At 38.3% G+C, this 27300-nt stretch overlaps 1 protein-coding gene across 2 annotated transcripts in view; it reads right to left on the bottom strand.

Annotated features, from left to right (window-relative positions):
- THADA (THADA armadillo repeat containing) overlaps window positions 1-27300 on the bottom strand; it is a 338022-nt gene that overhangs the window by 143444 nt on the left and 167278 nt on the right. The gene's annotated exons all lie outside the window — the stretch shown is intronic.

The following is a 27300-nucleotide window of genomic DNA, read 5'->3' on the forward strand; positions in this document are numbered from 1 at the left end:
GGTCAAACCTCTCAATATAGCACTAACTGGACACATTATGACTTTCGCTTCAAGATCTGATGAAAGACAGAGTCCCAACGGTTAACAGTGTTACAGCATGTCTAGAAACTATGCAATAATAGATCCCTCCTTTGTTTACAATACAACATAGACCATGCAAGAATAAGAGAAATTTATTATAGAATTCTTAGGTATGTGAGCTACACATTGCTAGGCCAGTAGACTAATTTGAGCCATTATACAATTGGATTCCTAGATTTCAAGACTTTACCGCCTAGAATAACCTGATTTATATTTTGCTCATAAATAAGAGCTTTATTAAGAAGTCACTGGCTCATTTTAATTAGATAATTAAACTGGGGAACTGGGAAGACAGGTGGGATGGCTGACTTGAGAATGGGTCAGAATTTGAGGTGACCATGCCTACTATAGGCATATACATTGGAAAGATATGGGAAAGTAGTTATTGATAGCCAACGGGATTTATAGTAGCAAAGGCCAGTGCAAAGTGAGATGATAGAAAGTACACATCAGTATAACGACTTGAGAAGGCATCCTGCTAACTTAGTAATAGCAATATCCTGGGCTAATAAATCTCAAGGAGGAGATGGTTTGTTAGGACAAATGAACATGGAACAGCCCCAACTTTTTAGCACAATACCAAAACATCTAATATTTCAAAATATTTTGAGGTATAATTAGAAGTGCTGCTCCTTGTGTCATATGGGTTAAAGAAGAAATTGAAATTAATATGTTTATCAATGTATCACAAATACCATCCAAAAATGTGTTTTTTTCCGCAAGAGTATCCAAACAGCACATACCTTAAATCTACTTGATGGCCAGCAAAAATGCACTATAGTCTCTACTTTCAGAATTTTAAAACCCTCATATTGAAGAGATAGAGGGCAAAGTAGGGACATGAAACATTTCTCAGCGCATGTTATGGATACCTTGTGGATCTATATGCTTCTCCTAATGCCATGCATTATCCACTGATGAACAGTAAAACATTTGTTTGGAGAGAACAAGATTATGCTTTACATTACTCAGCTGTAACTCTGAAAACCATAGAGAGCTAATTTTGCACAGATCAGTTGAACAACTTCAAGATTTTGTGTTCTAACAGTTTTAAGAGCTAAGACAATACAAAGTGCTAGTTTAGCCTATGCTTGCCAAACGGAGTTGTTAAAACAGAAAGAGCATGCTGCTGCTATAACACTACACTGTGCATGCCTAATGAGGTTTAAAGCACTGGCAAAAATAACTACAGTCTTGAGTGTATTATACCATAATTTTGCAATATCTGCTCACTCTAGATTAGTGTTATGAAATGAAATGTTTTTAATTAAATATTTTAAACCAATTAAACTATTAAACAAAATTAATCACCTATCAGGTTTTTTTTTTTCAAATTACTGAATCAGTTTTTCATTATGAAGTAAAAACAGAGAGCAAATATAGTGGAGATATCTAAGTGTACATCTACATTTATGGCAGCATCTAGAGTACAGACACTGCACGCCAACCTAACATAGGTATAAATAGCAGTGTAGAAGGAGAGGCACTGAATGCGCTTCATCCTTGAACCCTAGGGTATATGCCCTATACTCCCAAGCAGTGCCTCCCATGCCTGCCCTGCTAATTTCTCTGCAGTGAAAGACTCTGGCAGGGAGGAGAGGTTCTGGTAAGGTGAAGGTAGCAGAGAAAGACTGCGGCAGCTCCCTGCTGCCTCCCCACTGCCAGAGCCTTTCATTGTCGTATGTAGCCACACACCACAGTGAGCATGTACACAGCCTGTCTTTCACTGCAGCACGTAGCTACACATACCCTACATGCAGCCACAAGGATAGAAAAGGTCTTAAATGAACCATCCCCTACTTATTTTGCCGTTATTTTTTATTAGATTTACTGATTTGATATATGAATAACTCATGTCATCACAGACACCCTAAAGTACTGTCAACTCAACAATTCCCCTACAGACTCCTCCAAAGGTAATTCAAAAGCTTTCTATAATAGGGAACCCCTTGTTTTCATGTTACATGGCTCAAGATAAACTCATGTTCTAAACCAGGCGCATATTGCTACACAGTTAAACAACCTGGACTTAGCCCTTCTTAGAACTGTGTATATAAAACACGGTATGATAAGTAATATATTATTAGAAACAGTGTACTGATTAAAAACAACGAGGAGTCCTTGTGGCACCTTAGAGACTAACAAATTTATTTGGACATAAGCTTTCATGGGCTATAACCCACTTCATCAGATGCATGTTTTTGCTGATATAGACTCACACAGCTACCCCTCTGAAACCAGTGTACTGATTGAGATTTTATGCCATCACGTAGGATATCATTATACAGAGAAGTTTCCAGTGAAAAAATGTGTTGTTCTGTTAAAAAATGTTGGTGAACTTTTCTTTGAGAGACTCTAATACCCTCCATGCTTTGGAGCCGGCTTTGAAATTTGTGTTAAGGATGTGCCTTTTGCTGTTCATGTGAAAATCCACCAATACTTAGCTAAGTTACAAGCCACTGAAAAAAATCGCAGTTCACACATGATCAGGAAAGACTTCTTAAACATTTGCAGCTCAAAACTCAGAAGATTCTGTCCATACAGAGCCTGCTCCAGCCCAGGTTTGCAGGCAGCTGAACAAGACTTTCCATGAAATTCTAACTTTTGGCTGCTGTACGCCATGCCATGTCCAGGCACTGGAACTAAGATCAGGGAGACTGCCTCTCCTGTACTCTCATTGATCCCCGTGCTGGGCCCAGGCAGCATGGAGAATGAAGCTGCCTGGTTCAAAAGTGGAGAGGACAAGAGCTGGACCGGTGGGTGGGGGAAAAACACGAGACTGGGACAAGACTGAAACTCTCAGAGTGGTCAGGACACTGGAGGGAAGATTTTGCAAGGTGTCTGTTATTTTTCCATAAATCTGTACTTCTCTTGTGTTTTGTCTAAAAGTAATGTCAGTTGTTTAGAAATTCCTTTGCAAAGTGTGTCTCCCCCTTGTTTTAACAGTAACGTAGTCTCGAAAGGGTGAGATGGTAATCCAGAGGGCGCTCAACTTTCATATACTATTTTTAATTATATGATCACATCCTATTTTTTCCACAGGACCCTATGTCATTTAGTAGAGAGAATGGACCAATTCTAGGCATAAATCAGTGTTATGTACTGAAGGAAACTGTTGACTGTAGGACCTTTGCTTCATTCGTTGAAGAAGACGGAAGATGTGTAGTCAATGAATTAGGGGACTGCAAGTTGACAAAGGACAGGCTCATGTTTAAGGCAGTTGAATGCTGCTCTGAAGAACTGAGCGAGCATGCATTTGGTATGGAGACGATTGGGAAGGCCAGCACAAGTTTCAGAGCCTAAGCAGTTGGACTGCAAAGTACCATATCCCCCAAAAGGGGCTACACATAGGATCTGCACCCCAAGAGTGTGCCCAAAAGCCCACAGCTTGAGACAATCACTGGACTCTGGTCAGACCCAGCCAAGAGCATATGGAAGACAGGTTTTGGAACTATGTCTGCAGCCTGATGAGTGTCCACATGAGGGAGCTCAGCCAGCACTGTAACTGTTGCTCATTAAGTGAGCACCATCCATCCTGCACTGAATAAGGCAGGTGTCCTGTGGAAAAAATAGTATGTGATCACATAATTAAAGACCATATCATAATGCATGCACACAAGGCAGAAAAGAACTACAATTGTACAGGCAACCTCAATACTGGTATTTCCTAACTTTTGACAGCTTGACTTTGCAGCCTTAATAATATTGTTTAACGTAGTGTTTTTATGTGTAATACACATAAAGCTCAAACTTTCCGACATTTCCAGGCTACTGAATAATCTAAAATGACATCTGCAGAATAAAAATGAGAAATACTTTAAAATGATTTCTTTTACCAGCTATCTATATCAACCATCATTCCCTGGAATCAGAATCAGAAAGCATCTTTCTCTTAAAAACTTGAACTACCATCAATGAAGTCTCTCCTTGTTTGAGGGAGAAAGCGATTTTGTTTCAATCACACATAGTTTGATGTAACTATACCAATACACATATACAATGTGCATCTTCTCTTTTCTTATTATATAGGTTGTATTAGTAAGGGGGGAAAAGCACATAGATGGTAATCTTGTTTTATAATTAACATGTTTTAAACCACTATATTTACTCAAATATCTAGGCAACTGAATGTGAGCTGTTTCTATGTCTGACAATAGCTCTTTTGGTCTTGAATAGTGATCACCATCAGATGAAAAACAAAATACACAGCTTCATTTTGTTGTTCAAAAAATCATTCTGACTCAACGGAAGAGCAAACTCTCCAGTTGATATCTTTTTATGGTACACAATGTAAAGATTACATAGGTTTAGCATACCTTGGTTGGGGTGAATCCAAGACTGTCTTTATTTCCTGTTTACATTGACTCTTAGGGTAGGTCTACACTTACCGCACAGGTCGACGCGGAGAGTTCGACTTCTCGGAGTTCGAACTATCGCGTCTAATCAAGACGCGATAGTTCGAACTCCCCGCGCGCTCCAGTCGACTCCGGTACTCCTCCACTGCAAACGGCGGTGGCGGAGTCGACCTTGGAGCCGCAGACTTCGATCCCGCGGCGTCTGGACAGGTGAGTAGTTCGAACCAGGGTACTTCGAATTCAGCTACGCTATTCACGTAGCTGAATTTGCGTACCCTAGTTCGACCCCCCTTCTTAGTGTAGACCAGGCCTTACTGCCTTGCTATATGTCCCCTAGTGGTTACCCTAAACATTCACAACACCACCACACACTAGCTCAAATGTTAAAATTCAGAGAAGCAAGAAGACAGAAGCCATCTGGGGTGCATATAGTGATGTTAGCTTTGTATAAAAGTGACTGTTGATCTCTTTACATTGTATTAATCTAGTTACGCATACTGCATTGTTTCACAAATAAAGAGAACAGATAAAAAGGGGAAAAACTGCTGAATATTTTTAACTGGGCGGTAATGATATAACAGATATTCAATTTGCTATACAGCTGTTTCTTAGAGGGTTTTTTTTTAATTTAGGCCTCATAAATTATAGCTCTGCCACTTTGACAGATTTTTCTTTGAAGATTATCAAATCAAATCTCTAACATTATGAAATGTAATAAATACATACATTTAGACAGTGCAACCATCACGTTTAAATTAAACTTCAGTCCTATGTCGATGCATTCTGTAAATATACAGCTGCAAATGGACCATAACGATTATTTATTTTTCCCTCTCAAATAAACTTCTCTGTGAAAAAAACCCTTTTCAATACCTAAAGCATTATTTACTAACTTGAAGGGAGAACATTCTTATATAGTCAGAAAAAGTAAACAACAAATGGATATCTGAAATTTTGTTTTAGTAAAACTTTAACCAAAACACCCCTTAACCTCTAGACAGTCTATAACTAGAAACTGTTTAGAAGTTATAGTCTGGGAAGGGGAAAAAATTAAATGTGCAAAGACACCATAGATATTATTTAAATCAAAGTCAATGGGACTACAGGTGCTAAACCTTTGAAAGTCAGTCATAAGTCAACAGGAATCAATGAAAATTGAATTCTTATGTTAATTCTGATGATGATACTGAGTGGTAGGGCAATTTTGAAATAGAGGAAGGCACTTTAAAAGACAAATATAATCATTTGTAAGATTTCCTGATGAGTCTCACCCTTTTACTCAACCCTTTCTGAAACAAAAGTAGACATACAGATATCGATTTTTCTATACTTTTACCTATATATGGACAAAAATGCTTACACCATTTTTTAGGAAAATTTTACTAACACGATTATTTAAATTCTTTGCCAAAATTTGGCCCCACCAATATTTCCCAGAGAATTTAAGGCCAAAGGCTCATTATGATCATCTAATCTGCCACCCTCCTGCATAACTCTGGCCCTTATATTTCAATTAGTAACCCCTGCATTGTGCCTAATGCCTGGGTTTACTACATCAACATCTGGTCTCAGATGCAAGGGAACATCAGAAACATTATGAAAACAGAAAGGAAACCCACTAATGAAAACAACAATGTTCTGGGGTAGCAAGTGACATCAAGGAAACAGGGACAACAGGACAGAGTGGGAGGACTGAGGGCATTCTGCACAGTGTAGAGACGGGGGAAAACCTCTGACAGCAGAATTCATGGGGGGTGTTTGGCAAACAGTAGATACTGTGGGAAGAAGGAAAGACAATAGGGGAGGCTTGGGGAATATCATGCCTTCAGATCTGCCTCTAGCTATGGGGGCAAGAAAGAAGTACGTTAGGGATATCTCTAACTTCCATCCCCTATCACCCTCTCAGTTTGCTCCCCACCAACAGTGGGGTAGGAAAGTTTGCAGATGATACAGAACTACCCCAGACAGTTAAGTCTAAAGCAGACTAAGAAGAGTTACAACAAAGACTGGAAACAAAGTGGCAGATGGAATTCAATGCTGATAAATGCAAAGTAATGCACAATAGCAGGGGTATGCGCAGGGATTTAAATGTGACTACTGGGGCGGGGGCACGACTTTAAATACCGTCCTCTCACCCAATGCCCTCAATGCCCCGCTGCCTCCCCCACTCTCCCAGGCTCGAAACACTTATTGGAGGCTGTGGGCAAGGAAGGGGTGGGACTAAGCAGGCTTCCCAGGCTCCCTCTCGCAGAATTCTGCTGCCAGCCCAGCTTCCCTGCTCTGGGCGCCATCTAGTGGGGCTCAGCGAGAGCGCTAGCTGCAGTGCCCTTCCCAGGCACGTCTCCATCTGCACTCAGCCTGACTTCCACCCTGAGAGAAAGGGGTGAGGAGGGGCTTGGGGGAGGGGCCGGAGCAGAAGGGGGAGTGCCCCTGCCGCCCCGCCCCTGCACAAGAGATCTTGGTGTCATCGTGAACATTTCTATTAAAACATCTGTTCAATATGCAGACGCAGTCAAAAAAGTGAACAGAATGCTAGGAACCATTAGGAAAGGGACAGATAATAAGACAGAAAATATCACTGCCACTGTATAAATCCATAGCAAGCCCACACCTGGAATACTGCACGCAGTTCTGGTTGCCACTTCACAAATTCATATATATATTAGAATCGGAAAAAGTACCGGGAAAGGCAACAAAAATGATTAAGGATATGGAAAGTTTCCATATGAGGAGAGATTAAAGAGAATGGGACAGTTTCACTTGGAAAAGAGATGATTAAGGGGGGATATGATAGAGGTCTATAAAATCATGTCTGTGTGGAGAAAGTGAATGAGGAAGTGTTATTTACCCTTTCACATAACACATAACTCAGGGGCAACCTGAAATTAATAGGCAGAAGGTTTAAAACAAATATAAGAAAGTACTTATTCACACAGCATAAAGTCAACCTGTAGAACTCATTGCCAGGGGATGTCATGCCCAAAACTACAAGTGGGTTTAGAAAAGAATTAGATAACTTCATGGAAGATAGGTCCAGAATGGCTATTAGCCAAGAAGGTCAGGGATGCAATCCCATGCTCCCAGAGGTTCCTAAACCTTTGACTGCCAGAAGCTGGGACTGGACAACAGGACATGGATTACTCAATAAATTGCCATGTTCTGATCATTCCCTGTGAAGACTTTGGCAATGGCCACTGTTAGAAGACAGAATACTGGGCTAGATGGACCACTGATCTGACCCAGTATGGCCATTCTTATGTGCTTAGCCCCATCCACCACATTTCAGACATGGCCTGTTTCAGAGGGTGCAAGCTGCTCTGCAGAGAATTGAGTCCATTGAGAAACTTGAAGCTCATGTGTCTACTGACCCACTGGACAGTTAGTATTACTAATATTTCACTAGCTACTAAAGACTCCAAAGAGAGTTGGGGTCCCACTGTGCTAGGCATTGTACAAATATAGAACAGAAGATAGTCCCTGCTCAAAGAGTTTACAATAAAAAACAACACAAACAAATACAAACAAAAAAGCAACTTGCCAAAAGTACAGTACAACTTGTTTCTAGCTTCCTCCTCAACATAATCAAACTTCTCCCCACCCTAGTTTTTCCTTTTATATGACAAACCTCTTCCTCAACCAACTTGCCTGCATCCAACTATCAAACTTCTACAAAGTCCTTGCTCAGCCTGAATGTCCTCCCCTCCTCACTTGCCCCATTTAGGAAAACTCTCAACCTTATCTGGGACAGAAAAATAAAACAAAAGAACCACCAAATGTGTTTTAAGGGTTGCTCTCAGCCCACTCTCACACGCCACTTAGTCTGTTAGATTTTTATAAGTAAAAAAAGTAAAACACACTTTATTCAGAGTCAATAATCAAACAGCTGCATCCCACCTGCTCCCAGCAAATTCTTATACAATTGTTGCTACTTTAAGAATGCAGATATGTAAAATAATTAAACAATCGACACAACACAGAGAGGACAGGGACAGCCAAAAGGCTAGCACGCGAAAGGACTGTGACTTGTATCAGATAAAAAGATAGTGAGACTAGCAGTAAGGTGATCACAAAGCTGTCGATTCAGGGAAGAAAAGAGGTATTAAATTAATTCTACTGGTTTCTTATTAAAAAGACTTTCCCTCTCTAGTCAAGTATCCTTTTATTTCATTCTGTTTTGTTCACTTGGCTCTATTTTATTACTTGCTGTTCCTTTTCTCCAATCTTGCTTATAATCTTCATTCTAGTGTTTGGGATTCTTAAATTTGGCCTTTGCTGTACGTAAACGTATCCTTTGACAACTAATTTACCCACTTTTTTGTATCTATTTGCCTCTCATCATTCTCTTCTCTCATCCATCACTTTAGATGCTGGTTCTCCAATTCCTTGTCTCAAGTAAAATTATGTTCTGTTTTTTCAACTAGATTGAGAAAGTTCCCAGAGACCAAACATTGACACGTTTTTTTGTTTTCTGAATGTAGTATGAATTTTAAAAGATACTGGGTATAATGAAAAGCTATTTATATCAACCATCATTTCCTCGAATCAGAAAGCATCTTTCTCTTAAAAACCTGAATTACTAACTAATAAAAAGCCCTCATTGTTCATAAATATTTTTCCTGACTGTGACACTTAAAATACCAATCCATGATGTGTTATAAAGACACGTATCTAGGATGTGTATCCAGGATTATCTTTCTTTTTGCTATGAACCTATTAAAGACATAGTTTTCAGATCAAAAGGAAGAAAAATACCTATATGCGGGTGGGATAGAAAACATGTTTTCATAGATGAAAAATGAACTCTGTAGGTTGCGAGATTAAATCCACCATACCACCTAGTAGGATATATCTTCAATACACTTTACAAGTTTCAACTTTTTCCTTCCCAAATGTAAAAACATCCTTTGTCTATGACAGAATGATAGTGCTGCTTTTCTGACTAATCATGGGGGGGCACTTAATAAGGATTCATAATATAAAACAGGTGCAAGAAATATGTACTTTAATGCATAACTGAACTCTTAAAAATAAGAGAAAAATTTAAGATTTCACTCAAGTTCAACCTGCTCTTCAGGGAATCCAAATCAGTCAGGACTAAATCAAATTAACTGGCCAAAGCTCAAAATAGTTTCACTTTTGTAAAGATCTAAACGGAAAAAGAAGTACCTTCTGCCAACATAGTTTGCTTCTAACATCCACATTATTTAAGATTTTACAAATATTAGAATTTCCTTTTCATTAAACTATTAAGAGTTTACCATGGTGCTAACAATGGTGTTAATAAAAATAATTAATACATTTAGCCACATTAATTTAAATAAAACTTTAGATGTTGAAAAACACAGCCTATTTCTATATAAAATAGCTCCTGCTTTAAAGATAATTTACAAAAGGGCAACAGTATTGTTTGTTACATGCTATGGTATATAAGTTAACTGTCTTTTAGGCCCTGAACCCATCACAAAATGAATATTTTGCCACCTGCAAATTCACTGACTGTTTCAAATAAATCAGTACATTATATGGGGAGCAGCAGGGACTGCTATATTTAAGGTGTTCAGCAATTCTTAACAGCATTCAGAGCAAAAATGGGTTACATAACACACCCACACAGTTAAAAAAACCATTCAGAAAAGTGTACCGTGAGCAAGACTCAATAGGATCATTTTTCTTGTTCATTGTGCATCTTGCAATGTAGAAAAATATAGTGCCCCTGGAGTTGGCACATGAATAAAGTTACTCAGCTGCCTGTTTGCACTCATGCAGTTACATTAATGCCCCAATCTTGCGAACATGTACATGCCCCCAACTGTTCCGCTGCTTAACTTCAACGTGACAACTTCTAGTAGTAAAGTTAAGCAAATTATGTAACATCTTGTAGATCAGTGTACTACTCTGTGTTCCACTTTTTAAAAACCTGTTTTATATAAAGGTACACAGTAAACTGTTATATAAAACTTACTACAGATTAAGGGCTGCTCTATACTGAAGTTGTACTTCGACCTAAGTTACGCTACATCAGTTACGTAACTGTAGGTCGACTTACAGCAGTGTCTACACTGCCCTGTGTTGAGGGGAGACGCTCTTCCGCCAGCTCACCTTCTGCCTGTCGGGGAGTTGGACTACAAATGGCGATGGGAGAGTGCTCTGCCATCAACTTAGCTTTTCTTCACCAGACCCGCTAAATCAACACCGCTGCATCAATCACAGCACAGTCAATTTAGCTGTAAGTATAGACAAGCCCTAAATGTAACAAAATAGTGGAAAATAGACTGGCAGATATAGGTCATCTAAGTCTGCAGCTGAGTTAATGTTGTAATTAGTTGTCTCAACCCAATTGACAAATCTCAGTCTGAAATGCATCTCAAGAAAGTTGTGCTGCTGACCGAAAAGAAAACATATAGTTCAGGGGTAGTCTATTTTTTGTGAAGGTCCAAATTTCTGGATCAAGAAAATATTCCAGAGAAAATAATAAAACAATAAGAAGTAAATAAAAAGATTTTGGGGTCTGTTCAAAAGCATCTGGCAATCCAGATTTGGCTTGCAGTCTGCCTATTGACTACCCCTGATATAGTACACTAAATCAGGCTCCAAGTCAGTAGCTAAGGTCACTGAATTCAATTATAGTTTTTCATTAATTTCAGTAGGCTCTGAATCAGGCCCCAAATTATTGTAATAAATGTAGAGAAGAATTTATTCTATAAAAAGTCTTTCTATAAAAATATTCTGGAACACTGTGCCAATGAAAATATATTGTTAATATACAATAAAGAACAATTTCTATAAGTACAAGGTTTAAAATTTTTCTTTCATATTTTTAGCACTTGTAGAAAATTTTTGAAAAGTTCTGCATTTTTAAAGATATTTTAAAATTCTGTAATTGTCATCTATTTTGTCCAGTTTAAATATTATTTCATATTACTTGAAAAATTGTGTGTGTGTGTATGGACTATATCTTCAGATTTTTTTAAATAAAATGAACAACAATTTTAATTCCTGTTTGGTGTATGTGCACAGCCAATATATCATTGGGAGAAATATCTTATTGTGCTGTATATTCATGTTTGTTTATAAATAAATATGAAGGCATTTTCACAGAATCATAAAACTGGAAGGGACCTCGAGAGGTCATCTAGTTCAGTCCCCTGCATTCATAGCAAGACTAAGTATTATCTAGACCATCCCTGACAGGTGTTTGTCCAACCTGCTCTTAAAAATCACCAATGATGGAGATTCCACAATCTTCCTAGGCAACATATTCCAGTGCTTAACCACTCTGACAGTTAGGAAGTTTTTCCTAATGTCCAACCTAAACCACCCTTGCTGCAATTTAAACCATTGCTTATTGTCCTATCCTCAGAGATTAAGAACATCATTTTTTCTCCCTCCTCCTTATAACAACCTTTTATGTACTTGAAAACTGTTATGTCCTCCCTCAGTCCTCTCTTTCCCAGACTAAACAAACCCAATTTTTTCAATCTTCCCTCACAGGTCATGTTTTCTAGACCTTTAATCATTTTTGTTAATATGAATCTATTGTTTATATCATAGAATCATAGAATCTCAGGGTTGGAAGGGACCTCAGGAGGTCATCTAGTCCAACCCCCTATATGAATCCATTTAAGTCACTTTGGAAACAGCAGTGTTGCAAACTCTCACCATTTTATCACGTTTCACAATATTTGGTGCTTTTTGTGGGTTGTTGTTTTTTAAGCCCCAGCTTCTGAAAACAAGTGACTACATGAGAATGTTAGCTTTTATTTGAAGGCTTTAGCCTTCATGGTTGCAGAGAAAAGGTTAAAATATGCCTCAAAAACGAGACAAACAAAAGATCCCAAGGGTTTTTTTTTTTTTTAAATCTCATGATTTTAGTGGCCTGACTCATGATTTCTGAACATATGTGGTTGGCAATGGGTTGGGTCATTTAATGATTGCCTGTTCTGTTCATTCCCTCTGGGACACCTGGCATTGGCCGCTGTTGGAAGACAGGATACTGGGCTAGACGGACCTTTGGTCTGACCCAGTATGGCCATTCTTATGTTCTTGTACAATACTGACACAGAAAGCTCTTTCTGAAAATTATCAGGTAGACCAAGACTGTCTTCACTGCTTAAAGACGTGGTTTTTGGGTTTTTTACAATGAGATAAATGCAAAAGAGTTCTCACTATAAAATCCTAAGGGAGACAAATTCCCTGTAGTGTTTACCATGAGGTACTTAGGCGAGACCAGTACTACACCTGCTGATAACTGACCTCCCCAAATTTACCTCACAGTAAAACTACAATGCCTTGTCTCCATTGGAATTTTACAACAGATAATCATGTTAGTTATCCTGTTGTAAAAACACACCTCTTTTTTTTTTTAAAGCAGTGAAGAAAAAGCCTAAGACAGAGCTCTTCTACATATCCCCAGTTAATAGCTCACCTATTTAGGCTAAATAAGGAACTAAACAAACTAGAAGAGGCTAGATCAAATGACCTAAGAGAGTTGTAAAATCAGACTATCATTTTGTTTCATCCTGAGAACTGGTGATGTGACTCAGGAAGTCAGAGTGTCAATATATGGGAGAGCTATTGATTAATTAAAGTAAGGGCTTCTTCAAAGTACTGTCTGGTCTAGATATGAAATCTCTAACTGTTGGTACCATGTGAGTTGATTAAAAAAAAAAACCTAGGAGTTGGAAAGATATTTTTTTGGCAAATTTTCCACCATTTTCCATCTCTTCACCCAAGATGTCAGCTTCCATTTTGCCAATTTAGCTACGGGTATATTTGTGTTGTACAATGAAAAGTTACTTGGTGCATGGCCTTTGTCTGCTCACATACTTATAAAGCACTATCTACATCTATGACAATATATAGATAGTGAATTAGAATTTACAGCATGAAGAAATAAGACAGCTGCTTTGTTACTGTTACTTATGTTTAGGTGAATGTTTTTTCACTTGACACTAATATTTCTTTTCTCTTTGTTCTGATCTTAAAAGTAAGGCTTATCTTGGACACTAAAAACTGAGCTCTGAAGAAGAGCAGCTGCAAGGAAGTTTCAATTGAAAACATTTAATGACAGTAGTTTTTCTTCTTTGATCTCCAGGTAATAACATGCACTCACTATATTAGGTTTTATAAGTTTAACTATGAACTGCTATGCTTTAAATGCTACTGCCAAGCCAAACAAAGTAATTCACAAACGACATTTCTAAACCACTGCATCAAGCCAACCCAACTAAATATTAAAGTATCATGAACCATAATGCTCATTACGTGGAGTATTTTCATAAACATGAGATCTAAACCTGTAAGATGCTGAGCATTTCGTGCAAGGCACTGAGCTCTGAGCTCCTGACTCACTGAAGTAAAAAGTGAGTTTACCAACCACTTCAATGACGCAGTATCAAGCCTTGAGTGCCCTCGCCTCCCTTTGGGCCCAATTCTCAGACCACATGCACTTGGTTTACACAACAGGAACTCTACTGACTTCATCAGAGCTACACGGATTACACCTATGAACAGAGGCAGATTACGGTTTTGTGGGCCCTGGGCCAAAGCAAGTGGGGGTCCTTCCCCACCCCTTCCACCTGCAGTCCCTCCCGCCCCCCTCTCCTGGCGCTCCTGCTGGGGAGCGGGGTTGAGGTGCAGAGGCTTCCCCTGCTCACCAGCAGGAGCGCTGAGCGGGTGGAGCGGGGCAAGCCCCCACACCCCAACCCCGTTCCCTGGGAGGAGCACTGGGTGGGCAGACAGAGTGGGGCAAGCCCCTGCACCCTGACCCCACTACCAGGCAGGCGCACCGGTTGGGCGGGCAGAGCGGGTCAGGGCATGAGGGCACCCATTTTTCCAGGGCCCCTGGGCACGGGCCCCGTTGACCCAGTGGCTAATTCACCACTGCCTGTGAGAGAAGCATACAGGCTACTGATTTCAGTAGCAACAATCACATTCTTTTCAAAGCATTTATAACACATGATCTAAAAGGAATAGTTTGAACTAGTGAAGACTAGTATTACAAGAAAGAAGAAAAGCTTTCCTTCACCAGATTATCCTATGAAATAGTGAGTTAACTACTTATAACTATTATCAGATTTTGTATTTCAATGGAAGGTCATTTAGGAATGTAAAAATCTTATTAATTTTTGGGCAAAACTAGAAAAATTACTACAATTTCTTAAATGTAATGGGCTGTTCTGCTTATGCTTAATGTAAGTAACATTCAAGAATGATATTGAAATTTTCAGCCCTATGCAGTTTTAATTCAAGACTACGTCACTCAATATTTATACACAGCTGCTTGAATGGAATAAACATCTAAATAAAATAGAAAAATTAAATAAAACTAAATACTTAGCACATTTATTGCAACTTTCAGCCAGCGGTCTCAAAGTGCCTGCTCGTGAACTCCGGGAGGAATTGTTTCTCAGGTGATACAAAAAAATATCCTGCAGCTCCCCAGTGCACAGAGGGAGTGTGCACACACCGCCACCCATTTGGATAATGAACTTGCTTTCCTTTGTATACCATGTCAGCTGCAGACAGTGGGGTGTGGGGGAGCAAGGAGCCCTACCTCAGCCTCTCTCTCTCTTTAGGCTAACTTGTATCCCAGAGGTGCTATGGGGAGTGCAAGCACTCCCTCCAGAGTGAAAGGAATATTGCTGTGACTGGCCCTTGTGAAAGGGATGCAAGGAAGATGAAGTGGGAGTAGGGCTCATTGTACTTTCCCCATATCTTTCCATGGCACCCAGCTACCTGATTCTAATTGTTAATCCTTGCAAGACCTCTGTGAGATAGATAAGTATTATTATTCACACTTTACAGATTGGCAAACTGAGGCACAGAGAAGTTAACTAAAACCACACTGCCTCTTCTAATAATCTTCATTCATTTGATATTGTAAAGAGACAAAATATAATCAGTTTTATAGGATAAAAGGCATGGGCCCAATCTTGCTCTCACTGAAGTCAATGGGAGGTGTATGTGGCTCATAAAATAGAAGATGATGACATAGTTATGTTTAGATTTTTCTGTCTGAAGAAATAAACCTATTCTCTGCTACTGTAGGTTTGATCCAAAATACTACATCATCTGCTACACAATTAGTTATAGCAGTTCAATAAAATGTTCTTAAAAAGAACATTTTGTGTGGGCTGTGTGTGTTCTCATTAGTCAAGCTTTTTCCAAGAATGAGCAAGATGGTTCTAGATACTAATGAACAGAGACTGATGACTGATCACTTCTATCTGTATCTCACACTCTGTTACTCCACTGCACTGATATGATGGGATTCCAGTCCTACACATATAGCACAGCTTTTGAAGTCAAGTAACCCCCACATTACTGATACAGGTTTCATAAAATGAAAAGAACAAAAGGTCTGTTTTGCTCAGAAAAGCAAGCTGAAAGTTCATCACTTTTTCAAAATCATTATTTATAATCTCATAGGGGTAGCCGTGTTAGTCTGTATCAGTAAAAACAACAAGGAGTCCTTGTTAGTCTCTAAGGTGCCACAAGTACTCCTCGCTGTTTTTATTTATAATCTATTAATAGATTAATTAAAATTGGTGTCATTAGAGTCATTTTTTGAACAAACTGATAAATTAAACAGAAATAAGTTACCAGGACTGGATGGTATTCACCCAAAAGTTCTGAAGGAATTCAAATATGAAACTGCAGAACTACTAATTGTGGTATATAATCTATCATTTAAATCAGTCTCTGTACCAGATGACTACAGGATAGCTAATGTAATGCTGATCTTTTAAAAAGCTCTAGCGGCAATCCTGGCAACTACAGACTGAGAAGCCAAACTTCAGTACTAGGCAAACTGGTTGAAACTATGGTAAAGAACAAAATTATCAAACACAGAGATGAACACAATATGTTGGAGAAGAGTCAACACAGCTTTTGTAAAGGGAAATCATGCCACAAAAATCTATTAGAATTCTTTGAGTGCATCAATCAGCATGTGGAGAAGGGTGATCCCAGTGAATACAGAGTACCTGCACTTTCAGAAAGCCTTTGACAAGGTCCCATACAAAAGACTATTAAAAAAATTAAACAGTCATGGGATAAGAGGGAAGGTCCTCTCATGGATCAGAAACTGGTTAATAGCCAGGAAACAAAGGGTAGGAATAAATGGTTAGTTTTCACAACAGAAAGAGGCAAGCAGCAATGTCTGTAAAGGATTTGTACTGGGAGATGCGCTGTTCAACATATTCATAAATGATCTGGAAAAGGGTGTGAACAGTGAGGTGGCTTTGTCTGTAGATGATACAAAACCACTCAAGATAGATAAGCCCAAACCTAACTGCAAAAAGTTACAAAAGGATCTCTTAAAACTGGATGACTGGGCAATAAAATGGCAGATGAAACGCAATGTTGGTAAGTGTAAACTAATGCACAATGGAAAACATAACTGTATGTATAAAATGATGGGGTATAAATTAGCTGTTACTGTAACTCAAGAAAGATCTTGGAGTCATGGATAGTTCTCTGAAAACATCCACTCAATGTGCAGCAGCAGTCAAAAAAGGCTAACAGAATTTTAGGAACCATTAGGAAAAATATAGATAATAAGACAGAAAATATCATAATGCCACTGTATAAATCCATTGTAAGCCCACACTCTGAACACTGCATGCAGTTCTGGTTGCTCCATCACAAAAAAGTTATAATAGAATCGGAAAAAGTACAGAGAAGGACAACAAAAATTATCAGGGGCATGGAACAGCTTCCATATGATGAGAGATTAAAAAGACAGGGACTGTTCATCTTAGAAAAAGAGATGATGAAAGGGGGATATGATAGAAGGCTATGAATGGTGTAAACAAAGTGAATAGGAAGCTATTATTTATTCCTTCACCTAACACAAGAACCAGGAGTTACCCAATGAAATTAATAGGAGTCAGGAGTAAAACTAAATTAAGACAGTACTTCTTCACACAACACAGAGTCAACCTGTGAAACTCATTGCCAGAGGACGTTGTGAAGGCCAAAGATACAACTGGGTTAAAAAAAGAATTCAATAACTTCATGGAGGATAGGTCCATCAATGGCTATTAGCAACCCCATCCTCTGAGTGTCCCTAAATCTCCAACTGTCAGAAGCTGGGACTGTACAACAGTGAAAGGATCACTTGACAATTGCCCCTGTTCAGTTAAGTTCCTCTTAAGCATCTGATACTGGCCTGTCAGAAGACAGGATACTGGGCTAGATGGATCATTAATCTAACCCAATATTGCCAATACAGAGATCATGTAATTAAGCACATTTTAACTAGGGCTGTCGATTAATCGCAGTTAACTCATCCGATTAACTCAAAAAATTAATCACAATTAAAAAACTTATTCACAATTAATTGCAGTTTTAATTGCACTGTTAAACAATAGAATACCAATTGAAATTTATTAAATATTTTGGATCTTTTTCTACATTTTCATATAAATTGTATTGTGTTGTAATTGAAATAAAAGTGTATTTTTATTACAAATATTGGCACTGTAAACTTGATAAAAGATATAATATTTTGCAATTCACCTCATATACTACTGTAGTGCAATTTCTTTGTTGTGAAAGTGCAACTTACATAACTGCACTCAAAAACAAAAAAAATCTAAAACTTCAGAGCCTACAAGTCCACTCAGTCCTACTTCTTGTTCAGCCAATCGCAGAGACAAATAAGTTTGTTTACATATGCAGGAGATAATGTTGCCCTCTTCTTATTTACAATATCACCAGAAGTGAGAACAGGCATTTGCACAGGTCTTTTGTAGGTGGCATTGCAAGGTATTTATGTGCCAGATATACTAAACAATCATATGGCCCTTCATGCTTCGGCCACCATTCCAGAGGACATGCTTCCATGCTGATGACGCTTGTTGAAAAAATAATGTGTTAATTAAATTTGTGACTGAACTCCTTGGGGGAGAACTGTATGTCCCCTGCTCTGTTTTACTCAAATTCTGCCACATATTTCATGTTATAGTGGTCTCGGATGATGACCTAGCACATGTTCATTTTAAGAACACTTTCATTGTAAATTTCAAAAAATGTAAAGAAGGTACCAATGTGAGATTTCTAACTGACCCAAGGATTAAGAATCTGAAGTGCCTTCCAAAATCTGAGAGGAATGAGGTATGGAGCATGCTCTATTTGCTTAGCTCCTTACAAATCTCATGTGTAACAACTGAATTTACTGTGATAACAGATAAGTGGACTGGACTTGTAAATTAGAAGCAGTGTGGCTAATTCAGACATTGTGCTCAGTTAAACTGGGCATCGAGATATCAAAGTTACACTACATGATTTTTATATACCACACCCCTACCCCCACACCCACACAAACAAACTCCAGTTTTAAGAGGGACAGGTAGCCTCAACAAACAGAAACTAATTTTAAGAGAATTTATCCTATACCCCCTGATCATTTTTAGTACAAAATCCTCACCTTGCCCAAAAGACAATAGGGAACAAACAAGGGGAGGGAAACATTCCACAGAATTTAATTCAAATATATAAAGAGATTTCACTTCCTTATCTCTTCTGTATATAAGCATTTTTACTACTTGCAACCAGTGACAGATTGGCCACACTGTAGACTGAATTTCCTATTTGTCCACACAATGAGTATGGGGCATATGCAGTGGTAATGTGTCTCAACTGTAGGTTAGAGAGAGAGTATAATTCAGCCTCCATATGCATCCAGTCTTTGGCCTTTCTGCTCAGAATGCCAACAAGGATGTCAATAAGTACTAATGGTGGTGGTTTTGTGATGTGTTAACTGAGATTGCATTGCTATGGGCTGAATTTAAGAATGAACAGGCAATGTAAAATCTTGAAGAAAATGAGAAGAAAACTGCATTGCATCCTGTAAGAGGTGGGAGGGGTAAAACTCAGAAAAATTAAAATACAGTAAGAAACCCCTACTGGGGAGAAATAGGGAGTTAGCAACTAACTGGACTTGGAGGAATGGGTTCTGTGCCAGCAAACAGAATGCACAGCTGATATAAACTGGGAGCCAACATGCAGACATGTCTACTTTTTACAATGTTTGAGCTCCAGGATAGGAAAACTCTTTTAGAAGGAAAATATCCATTGAAGAAACTCTAGGAGAAAGACAGAAAGAAATCATGATAGCACTCAAGTCTATTAGTTGTTTTCAGAGAAGTGTTCCAAGAAATTCCCAACTTGTCACAAGCAGTTAAGAGAAATGAACAACAACACATTTCAATCAGAAGAGCCACAAATGAGCTAGATGGAGGTATCAGGATGGCATTATATGTTCTTGAGTGCAGTTCCAGGACAGTATGACATAAGTATGGGGCATATGATCAGATTCATAGATTCATAGACTCTAGGACTGGAAGGGACCTCGAGAGGTCATCGAATCCAGTGCCCTGCCCTCATGGCAGGTCCAAATACTGTCTAGACCATCCCTGATAGACATTTATCTAACCTACTCTTAAATATCTCCAGAGATGGAGATTCCACAACCTCCCTAGGCAATTTATTCCAGTGTTTAACCACCGTGACAGTTAGGAACTTTTTCCTAATGTCCAACCTAAATCTCCCTTGCTGCAGTTTAAGCCCATTGCTTCTTGTTCTATCATCAGAGGCTAAGGTGAACAAGTTTTCTCCCTCCTCCTGATGACACCCTTTTAGATACCAGAAAACTGCTATCATGTCCCCTCTCAGTCTTCTCTTTTCCAAACTAAACAAACCATATTCTTTCAGCCTTCCTTCATAGGTCATGTTTTCAAGACCTTTAATCATTCTTGTTGCTCTTCTCTGGACCCTCTCCAATTTCTCCACATCTTCCTTGAAATGCAGAGCCCAGAACTGGACACAATACTCCAGTTGAGGCCTAACCAGCGCAGAGTAGAGCGGAAGAATGACTTCTTGTGTCTTGCTCACAACACACCTGTTAATGAATCCCAGAATCACGTTTGCTTTTTTTGCAACAGCATCACACCGTTGACTCATATTTAGCTTGTGGTCCACTATAACCCCTAGATCCCTTTCTGCCCTACTCCTTCCTAGACAGTCTCTTCCCATTCTGTATGTGTGAAACTGATTGTTCCTTCCTAAGTGAAGCACTTTGCATTTGTCTTTATTAAACTTCATCCGGTTTACCTCAGACCATTTCTCCAATTTGTCCAGATCATTTTGAATTATGACCCTGTCCTCCAAAGCAGATGAAGTGGATGTTCGAGTAAAAAGTGAAAGGGGAGTCTTGAGAGGCATAACCCAGACACAATAAAGCTCCAGTGGTCAAAAGCATAAGAGAAGGAAAAAGTGGAGACTGCCAGCAATCATCCCAGACATGCTTCGAGAGGGACTGTGAGGAATAGTGACACTGTGAGGAACAGCAGAGGATGGAAGAGGATAATGTAAGGGCCGGATCAGATGATAAACAGTCACATAAAAAAGAATCTGGCACATCAGAAAAAGGCAGACTAATAAACAGGGACAAGTTTTTAAAGTGCTTGTACACAAATGCTAGAAGTCTACATAATAAGATGGCTGAACTAGAGTGCCTTGTGATAAAGGAGGATATCGATATAATAGGCATCACAGAAACCTGGTGGACTGAGAGCAATCAATGGGACACAATCATTCCAGGGTACAAAATATATCGGAAGGACAGAACAGGTCGTGCAGGGGGAGGAGTGGCACTATATGTGAAAGAAAGTGTAGATTCAAATGAAGTAAAAATCTTAAGCGAATCCACATGTTCCATAGAATCTCTATGGATAGAAATTTCATGCTCTAGTAAAAATATAACATTAGGGATCTATTATCGACCACATGACCAGGACAGTAATAGTGATCAGAAGCAGGAAGCCTGCTAAACAACCAGTGGGGCACCTTGACGATGAAATACAAAAGGAGCGCTTAAAGACGATAAAGTCATTGCGGAGAAATTAAATGGATTCTTTGCTTCAGTCTTCACGGCTGAGGATGTTAGGGAGATTCCCAAACCTGAGCTGGCTTTTGTAGGTGACAAAACTGAGGAACTGTCACAGATTGAAGTGTCACTAGAGGAGGTTTTGGAATTAATTGATAAACTCAACGTTAACAAGTCACCGGGACCAGATGGCATTCACCCAAGAGTTCTAAAAGAACTCAAATGTGAAGTTGCGGAACTATTAACTAAGGTTTGTAACCTGTCCTTTAAATCGGCTTCGGTACCCAATGACTGGAAGTTAGCTAATTTAACGCCAATATTTAAAAAGGGCTCTAGGGGTGATCCCGGCAATTACAGACCGGTAAGTCTAATGTCGGTACCGGGCAAATTAGTCAAAACAATTGTTAAGAATAAAATTGTCACACACATAGAAAAACATAAACTGTTGAGCAAAAGTCAACATGGTTTCTGTAAAGGGAAATCGTGTCTTACTAATCTATTAGAGTTCTTTGAAGGGGTTAACAAACATGTGGACAAGGGGGATCCGGTGGACATAGTGTACTTAGATTTCCAGAAAGCCTTTGACAAGGTCCCTCACCAAAGGCTCTTACGTAAATTAAGCTGTCATGGGATAAAAGGGAAGGTCCTTTCATGGATTGAGAACTGGTTAAAGGACAGGGAACAAAAGGTAAGAATTAATGGTAAATTCTCAGAATGGAGAGGGGTAACTAGTGGTGTTCCCCAAGGGTCAGTCTTAGAACCAATCCTATTCAATTTATTCATAAATGATCTGGAGAAAGGGGTAAACAGTGAGGTGGCAAAGTTTGCAGATGATACTAAACTACTCAAGATAGTTAAGACCAAAGCAGATTTTGAAGAACTTCAAAAAGATCTCACAAAACTAAGTGATTGGGCAACAAAATGGCAAATGAAATTTATTGTGGCTAAATGTAAAGTAATGCACATTGGAAAAAATAACCTCAACTATACATACAACATGATGGGGGCTAATTTAGCTACAAGGAGTCAGGAAAAAGATCTTGGAGTCATCGTGGATAGTTCTCTGAAGATGTCCACGCAGTGTGCAGAGGCGGTCAAGAAAGCAAACAGGATGTTAGGAATCATTAAAAGGGGGATAGAGAATAAGACTGAGAATATATTATTGCCCTTATATAAATCCATGGTTCGCCCACATCTCAAATACTGTGTACAAATGTGGTCTCCTCACCTCAAAAAAGATATTCTAGCACTAGAAAAGGTTCAGAAAAGGGCAACTAAAATGATTAGGGGTTTGGAGAGGGTCCCATACGAGGAAAGATTAAAGAGGCTAGGACTCTTCAGCTTGGAAAAGAGAAGTCTAAGGGGGGATATGATAGAGGTATATAAAATCATGAGTGATGTTGAGAAAGTGGATAAGTAAAAGTTATTTACTTATTCCCATAATACAAGAACTAGGGGTCACCAAATGAAATTAATAGGCAGCAGGTTTAAAACAAATAAAAGGAAGTTCTTCTTCACGCAGCGCACAGTCAAATTGTGGAAGTCCTTACCTGAGGAGGTTGTGAAGGCTAGGACTATAACTATGTTTAAAAGGGGACTGGATAAATTCATGGTGGCTAAGTCCATAAATGGCTATTAGCTAGGATGGGTAAAAATGGTGTCCCTAGCCTCTGTTGGTCAGAGGATGGAGATGGATGGCAGGAGAGAGATCACTTGATCATTGCCTGTTAGGTTCACTCCCTCTGGGGAACCTGGCATTGGCCACTGTCAGTAGACAGATACTGGGCTAGATGGACCTTTGGTCTGACCTGGTACGGCCGTTCTTATGTTCTTGTGTTCTTACAATGACTCTCTCCATGCCCCACTCTCTTCCTAACCAACCATCTCCTGCCAAATTGGCAGATATCACACAGAGGTATTCCATAAACAGTGCAAGAAAAATGATGCAACATTTGCTCAAAGATACCTCCTCCAATTACATCTTGCTTATATCAACTGGTTTTCTGCTGTCCTCATGCCTACAAAAGGAGGATGTGATCTGTTTCTGAATATTTTTGGAAGTTATACTCAATTTTCAGAACTAGTCAGAAGAGCTTTTCAAAAATGCAACTCTAATTTTCATTTAAAATCATTACCTACCCTCCTTTTTTATGGCTCTTTATATATAGATAAGAGCTAAATATCTTTCCATCTGAGAATTGCTAAACCAGGATTTCAGCAATTAAAATGAAACCAGTCTCCTTATCCTTTTCAATTACCATCAATGGTGGTTTTATTCAGCATATAACTAGAAGAACCATAATTGAATATGTCTTTTTTCTTTATTTATGTTATGTATAGTGCTATCATTACAGTGCATGCCATGTATTCTGGGCTTTTTTTTTTGTTTCATTTCATTATTTAAAGGGGGAAAACATATACTCACTTTAAAGGGACAATGTAAGATTGTTTTACAAACTTATATATTTTGTAAATATATTTTTAAAAGGGGAAGGGGAAATTTTACAAACCCCAATAAAATAGATTTTTCATGAATTTTTAATTTTTAAAAACAGTTTTGTTTTGAGGTAAAATATTCCTCTCCTGCAGCATATACAACCCAACCACTGCAGCCCAGTGGCCCTGCTCCTGTAAGTGAAATTAATAAGATAGTACTAGAAACAAAAGTGAAACCTTTCCAAAGTGAATGAAATGCAAAAAAGTAAACAAAACAGCATGACGAAAAGTTAAGATTTATAAAGATTTATAAACACTTGCAGTTTTAATTATTTTTTTGTCAAGGTCCCAATATCTTGATCAGGGTATAGTCATGTTTTTTTTAAAAAACAACAACAACAACAATGACAATAAATAAGGAAATAAAAAGATTTTGGGGTCCATTCAAAAGTGTCTGGTGGTCCAGATTTGGCCTACAGTCCACTTATTGCCTACCCCTGATGTAAACCGTACTGGAGAGAGAAACTTTTCTTTTTAAATGATTTTTCATTTTCAAAATTAAATAGAATTAAATAGCACTATTTTGACAAATTCCTATTCATTATGACTGTGTAGTACTTAGACCAGTGTAAGTTATTTCCATTCCCCCACCTCATATTAATGTATCTTATGTTATCTTTTCTGCTAGAGAATAATAGCTTCTCAAGAAGGTGACTTGGAAATTTCTACAAAATGATGATATTCCCTGCAATAATTTAAGTGCCATGGAGAACATTTATTGGATACATTTGTGTACCCAGGACACTTTGGAGTTGGACCTCACAGATGTCTGGTGGGGACAAAACCCTGAACCTCATAAGTACTTTTCTTTTTATGCACAAAATGATCAACATGAATCTTGTTTTACACTGGAGAATAGTCAAGAGTTTCAAGACAGGAACTATTTTTGCCCCTTAACAGGACCTAGTGTTGCTGTAGACTCAATTATTAAAAGCCCCAGGCTAGCAATGACCAAACTTGGCTCAAGCTGACTGAAGCAGTTCACAGGCTATGTGAAATAAGTTGGTGGTCTCGGTCCGCAGATGTCAATATCACAAAGACCATCATTAGAAATGAAACCCTTTTTAGCAGCCTCGACATGGAGACTGAATTACCCTCTCAGCTTCCCAAAAATAGTTCTGCTAGATTACTAAAGAAAGAACACTGGTGTTACAGTCAGGCCAATTTTGTAATGCCTCTACCTGGGATATGCCTATTTTACAGATAAACAAAAGACTTCATTCTTTAGATCTCACTGCCTGGCTCCTTTCACAAGCACTGAACTCTCTTCTATAAAATAAAATAAAGCAGGAGGGAAGATAGATTTGCCAGCAGATTCTCATTTCAGGGTCTAAAAATAGTGAGGGAATTACTGGAGACCTACAACTAACTTTATGTAAATTAATGATAAACCAGAAACTGTATTGGATATATCATGGGGCACAGGTACAGCTAAGGATAATAGCTGTATAGGGACTCCCCTCCATTTCCCCTGTCCTAATATTGCTGACCATAAAGGAAATTTAAGAGAAAAGAACACTCTGGAAAAGACATAAGAGAACTCGCAATAGGAAGGTGTGCCAAGATACATTGAGAGCCATGGGCAGTTGCAGACTAACAGAAGTGAACATGCACAATAAGGCATTGTCAGATGAATTCTCAAAAAGGCAATAAAGCAGCTAAATTACTAGTATGACAAATTTAAAAGTAAGCACAAAACACAATTGATTACCCTAAATTAAAGGAACAGCAGGTGAGTTAATTTATTATTCCAAATTGATCGCGGGCTGTTTCCTAGAATTTGACCTCCAGTTAGAGAATATGAAGCTTATCACAGCTGGGTTCAGAATTAAGAAGCACATAGAAAATACTTAATTGCTCCATTTAAAAGTGAACAATAAAAATGGTTTGGAAGAAGAAAAAGATTTAGAGAACATACAAGGGGACAAGCAAAGCTACTGTCCATAATGTCTTAAACTATAAAGCACTTTAAAATACCCATCCCCAATATGACAGGTCTACATTAACACTCCTGTACAAATAGAGTTGGCTTGCCGCTCTGTACCTATCAATATACCCTTCAGTCAGAAGAAATAAGAGGATATCATATGCTATGATTAAAATTTACAAGAGATGTTAGCACTCATGGTTCAGGACATAAAGCAACTACTACTATCATATGATAAACCTCACATGTAAATGTCAGCAGATTACTAACTATTCCCACTCAAAGTTAATGAAATCATTTAATATCATTTTGTCTTTAGTGCGAAAAAGGTGTCTGTTTGCATCAAATGGACTTCCTTCTGGAAATCCTGCAAAAATGCAATTTGTGAAAATATTATAAAGTGGGTAGATACGACCATTTTACTAGAAACAGCACAATTCTGAGTGAAAATGTGAAAGAAAATGCATTACTGTAGAAAAGAATGCACTGAGGGTGTCCTTTACTATTTCATTTTTTGCCACAGCTATCTTGAACTGATAGCTCATTCCTTCAGAGACAATCACCATATCAAAGACAAGAAAGCATGTAGTACTGATACTTGCGTGTCCCAAGAAGTTTCTTCAATAACATAGATAAAAAGTTCTATCTTTGTCACAGCTACATATTTTAAAAAGGGACATGATCAATTTGAAAGCCATGTCTGCATAAAAGTTTTTTTTTAAATCTACTATAGTTATACGATTACTATATTACTAATATTACTATTATCAAAACATTACAGGAACAAATGTTTCTCTGATTTTTAAGTTTCTTTACTTTGTGCATTTAATAGCACTTTTGTGTACAGTCAGTTTTACTGCTTCCCTGTCATGTTAGGCAGTCAGTTTTTCTTGTGCTAAAAAGAAAATGTTTACAGAAGAACAAAAACACAAACAAAAAACAAACAACAATTTTGAAGGGAATTTTCATAAAGGATTTCAGGATATGCTATTTAAAAGGATGCTGTATAAAAAACAAAATTTTGTGAGTTAATTTGAAGCTAGTAATGTCTCTTTACAGTCCTATGTCCTAATAGTTCAAAAAAGAAAAACAAAAAGAGGATCAAGAGCATATTTCTAGAAACAAAATGGAAATACAGATGTTAACAAACCGTTAGACATCATTTCTGCCTGGGAGGTGTTCTCTCTGCGTTTTTGGGCTCAGAGATTTTTTGGAATAATACTGTTTCACAAATTTATAAATTTAATTCAAGTATCTATATCTCGTATTCTTTAACTACACCTTTTCATTATTTTCAGTTTTGCTTTTCAATTATGGATTCAATTAAATATTTATTTATAGGCTATTTACGCATTTCTACATATGGGGACAAATTCTGATGTTTCTTAGTTGGTAATGTAAGTTACATAAGTCAGTGTGTAAGAGGAAGTGGGTGTAGAATACATGCCAAGAGGACAACAAGGTGAGGTTGTGGCAAGGGGGGCAACCAAAAGGATCATGAAAAATGTGTCAGATAAGTAAGGAGGATCAATAGACAGGATATGGGA

This window comes from Mauremys mutica, chromosome 3 (genome assembly GCF_020497125.1).
Source record: "Mauremys mutica isolate MM-2020 ecotype Southern chromosome 3, ASM2049712v1, whole genome shotgun sequence".
NCBI lineage: Eukaryota > Metazoa > Chordata > Testudines > Geoemydidae > Mauremys > Mauremys mutica.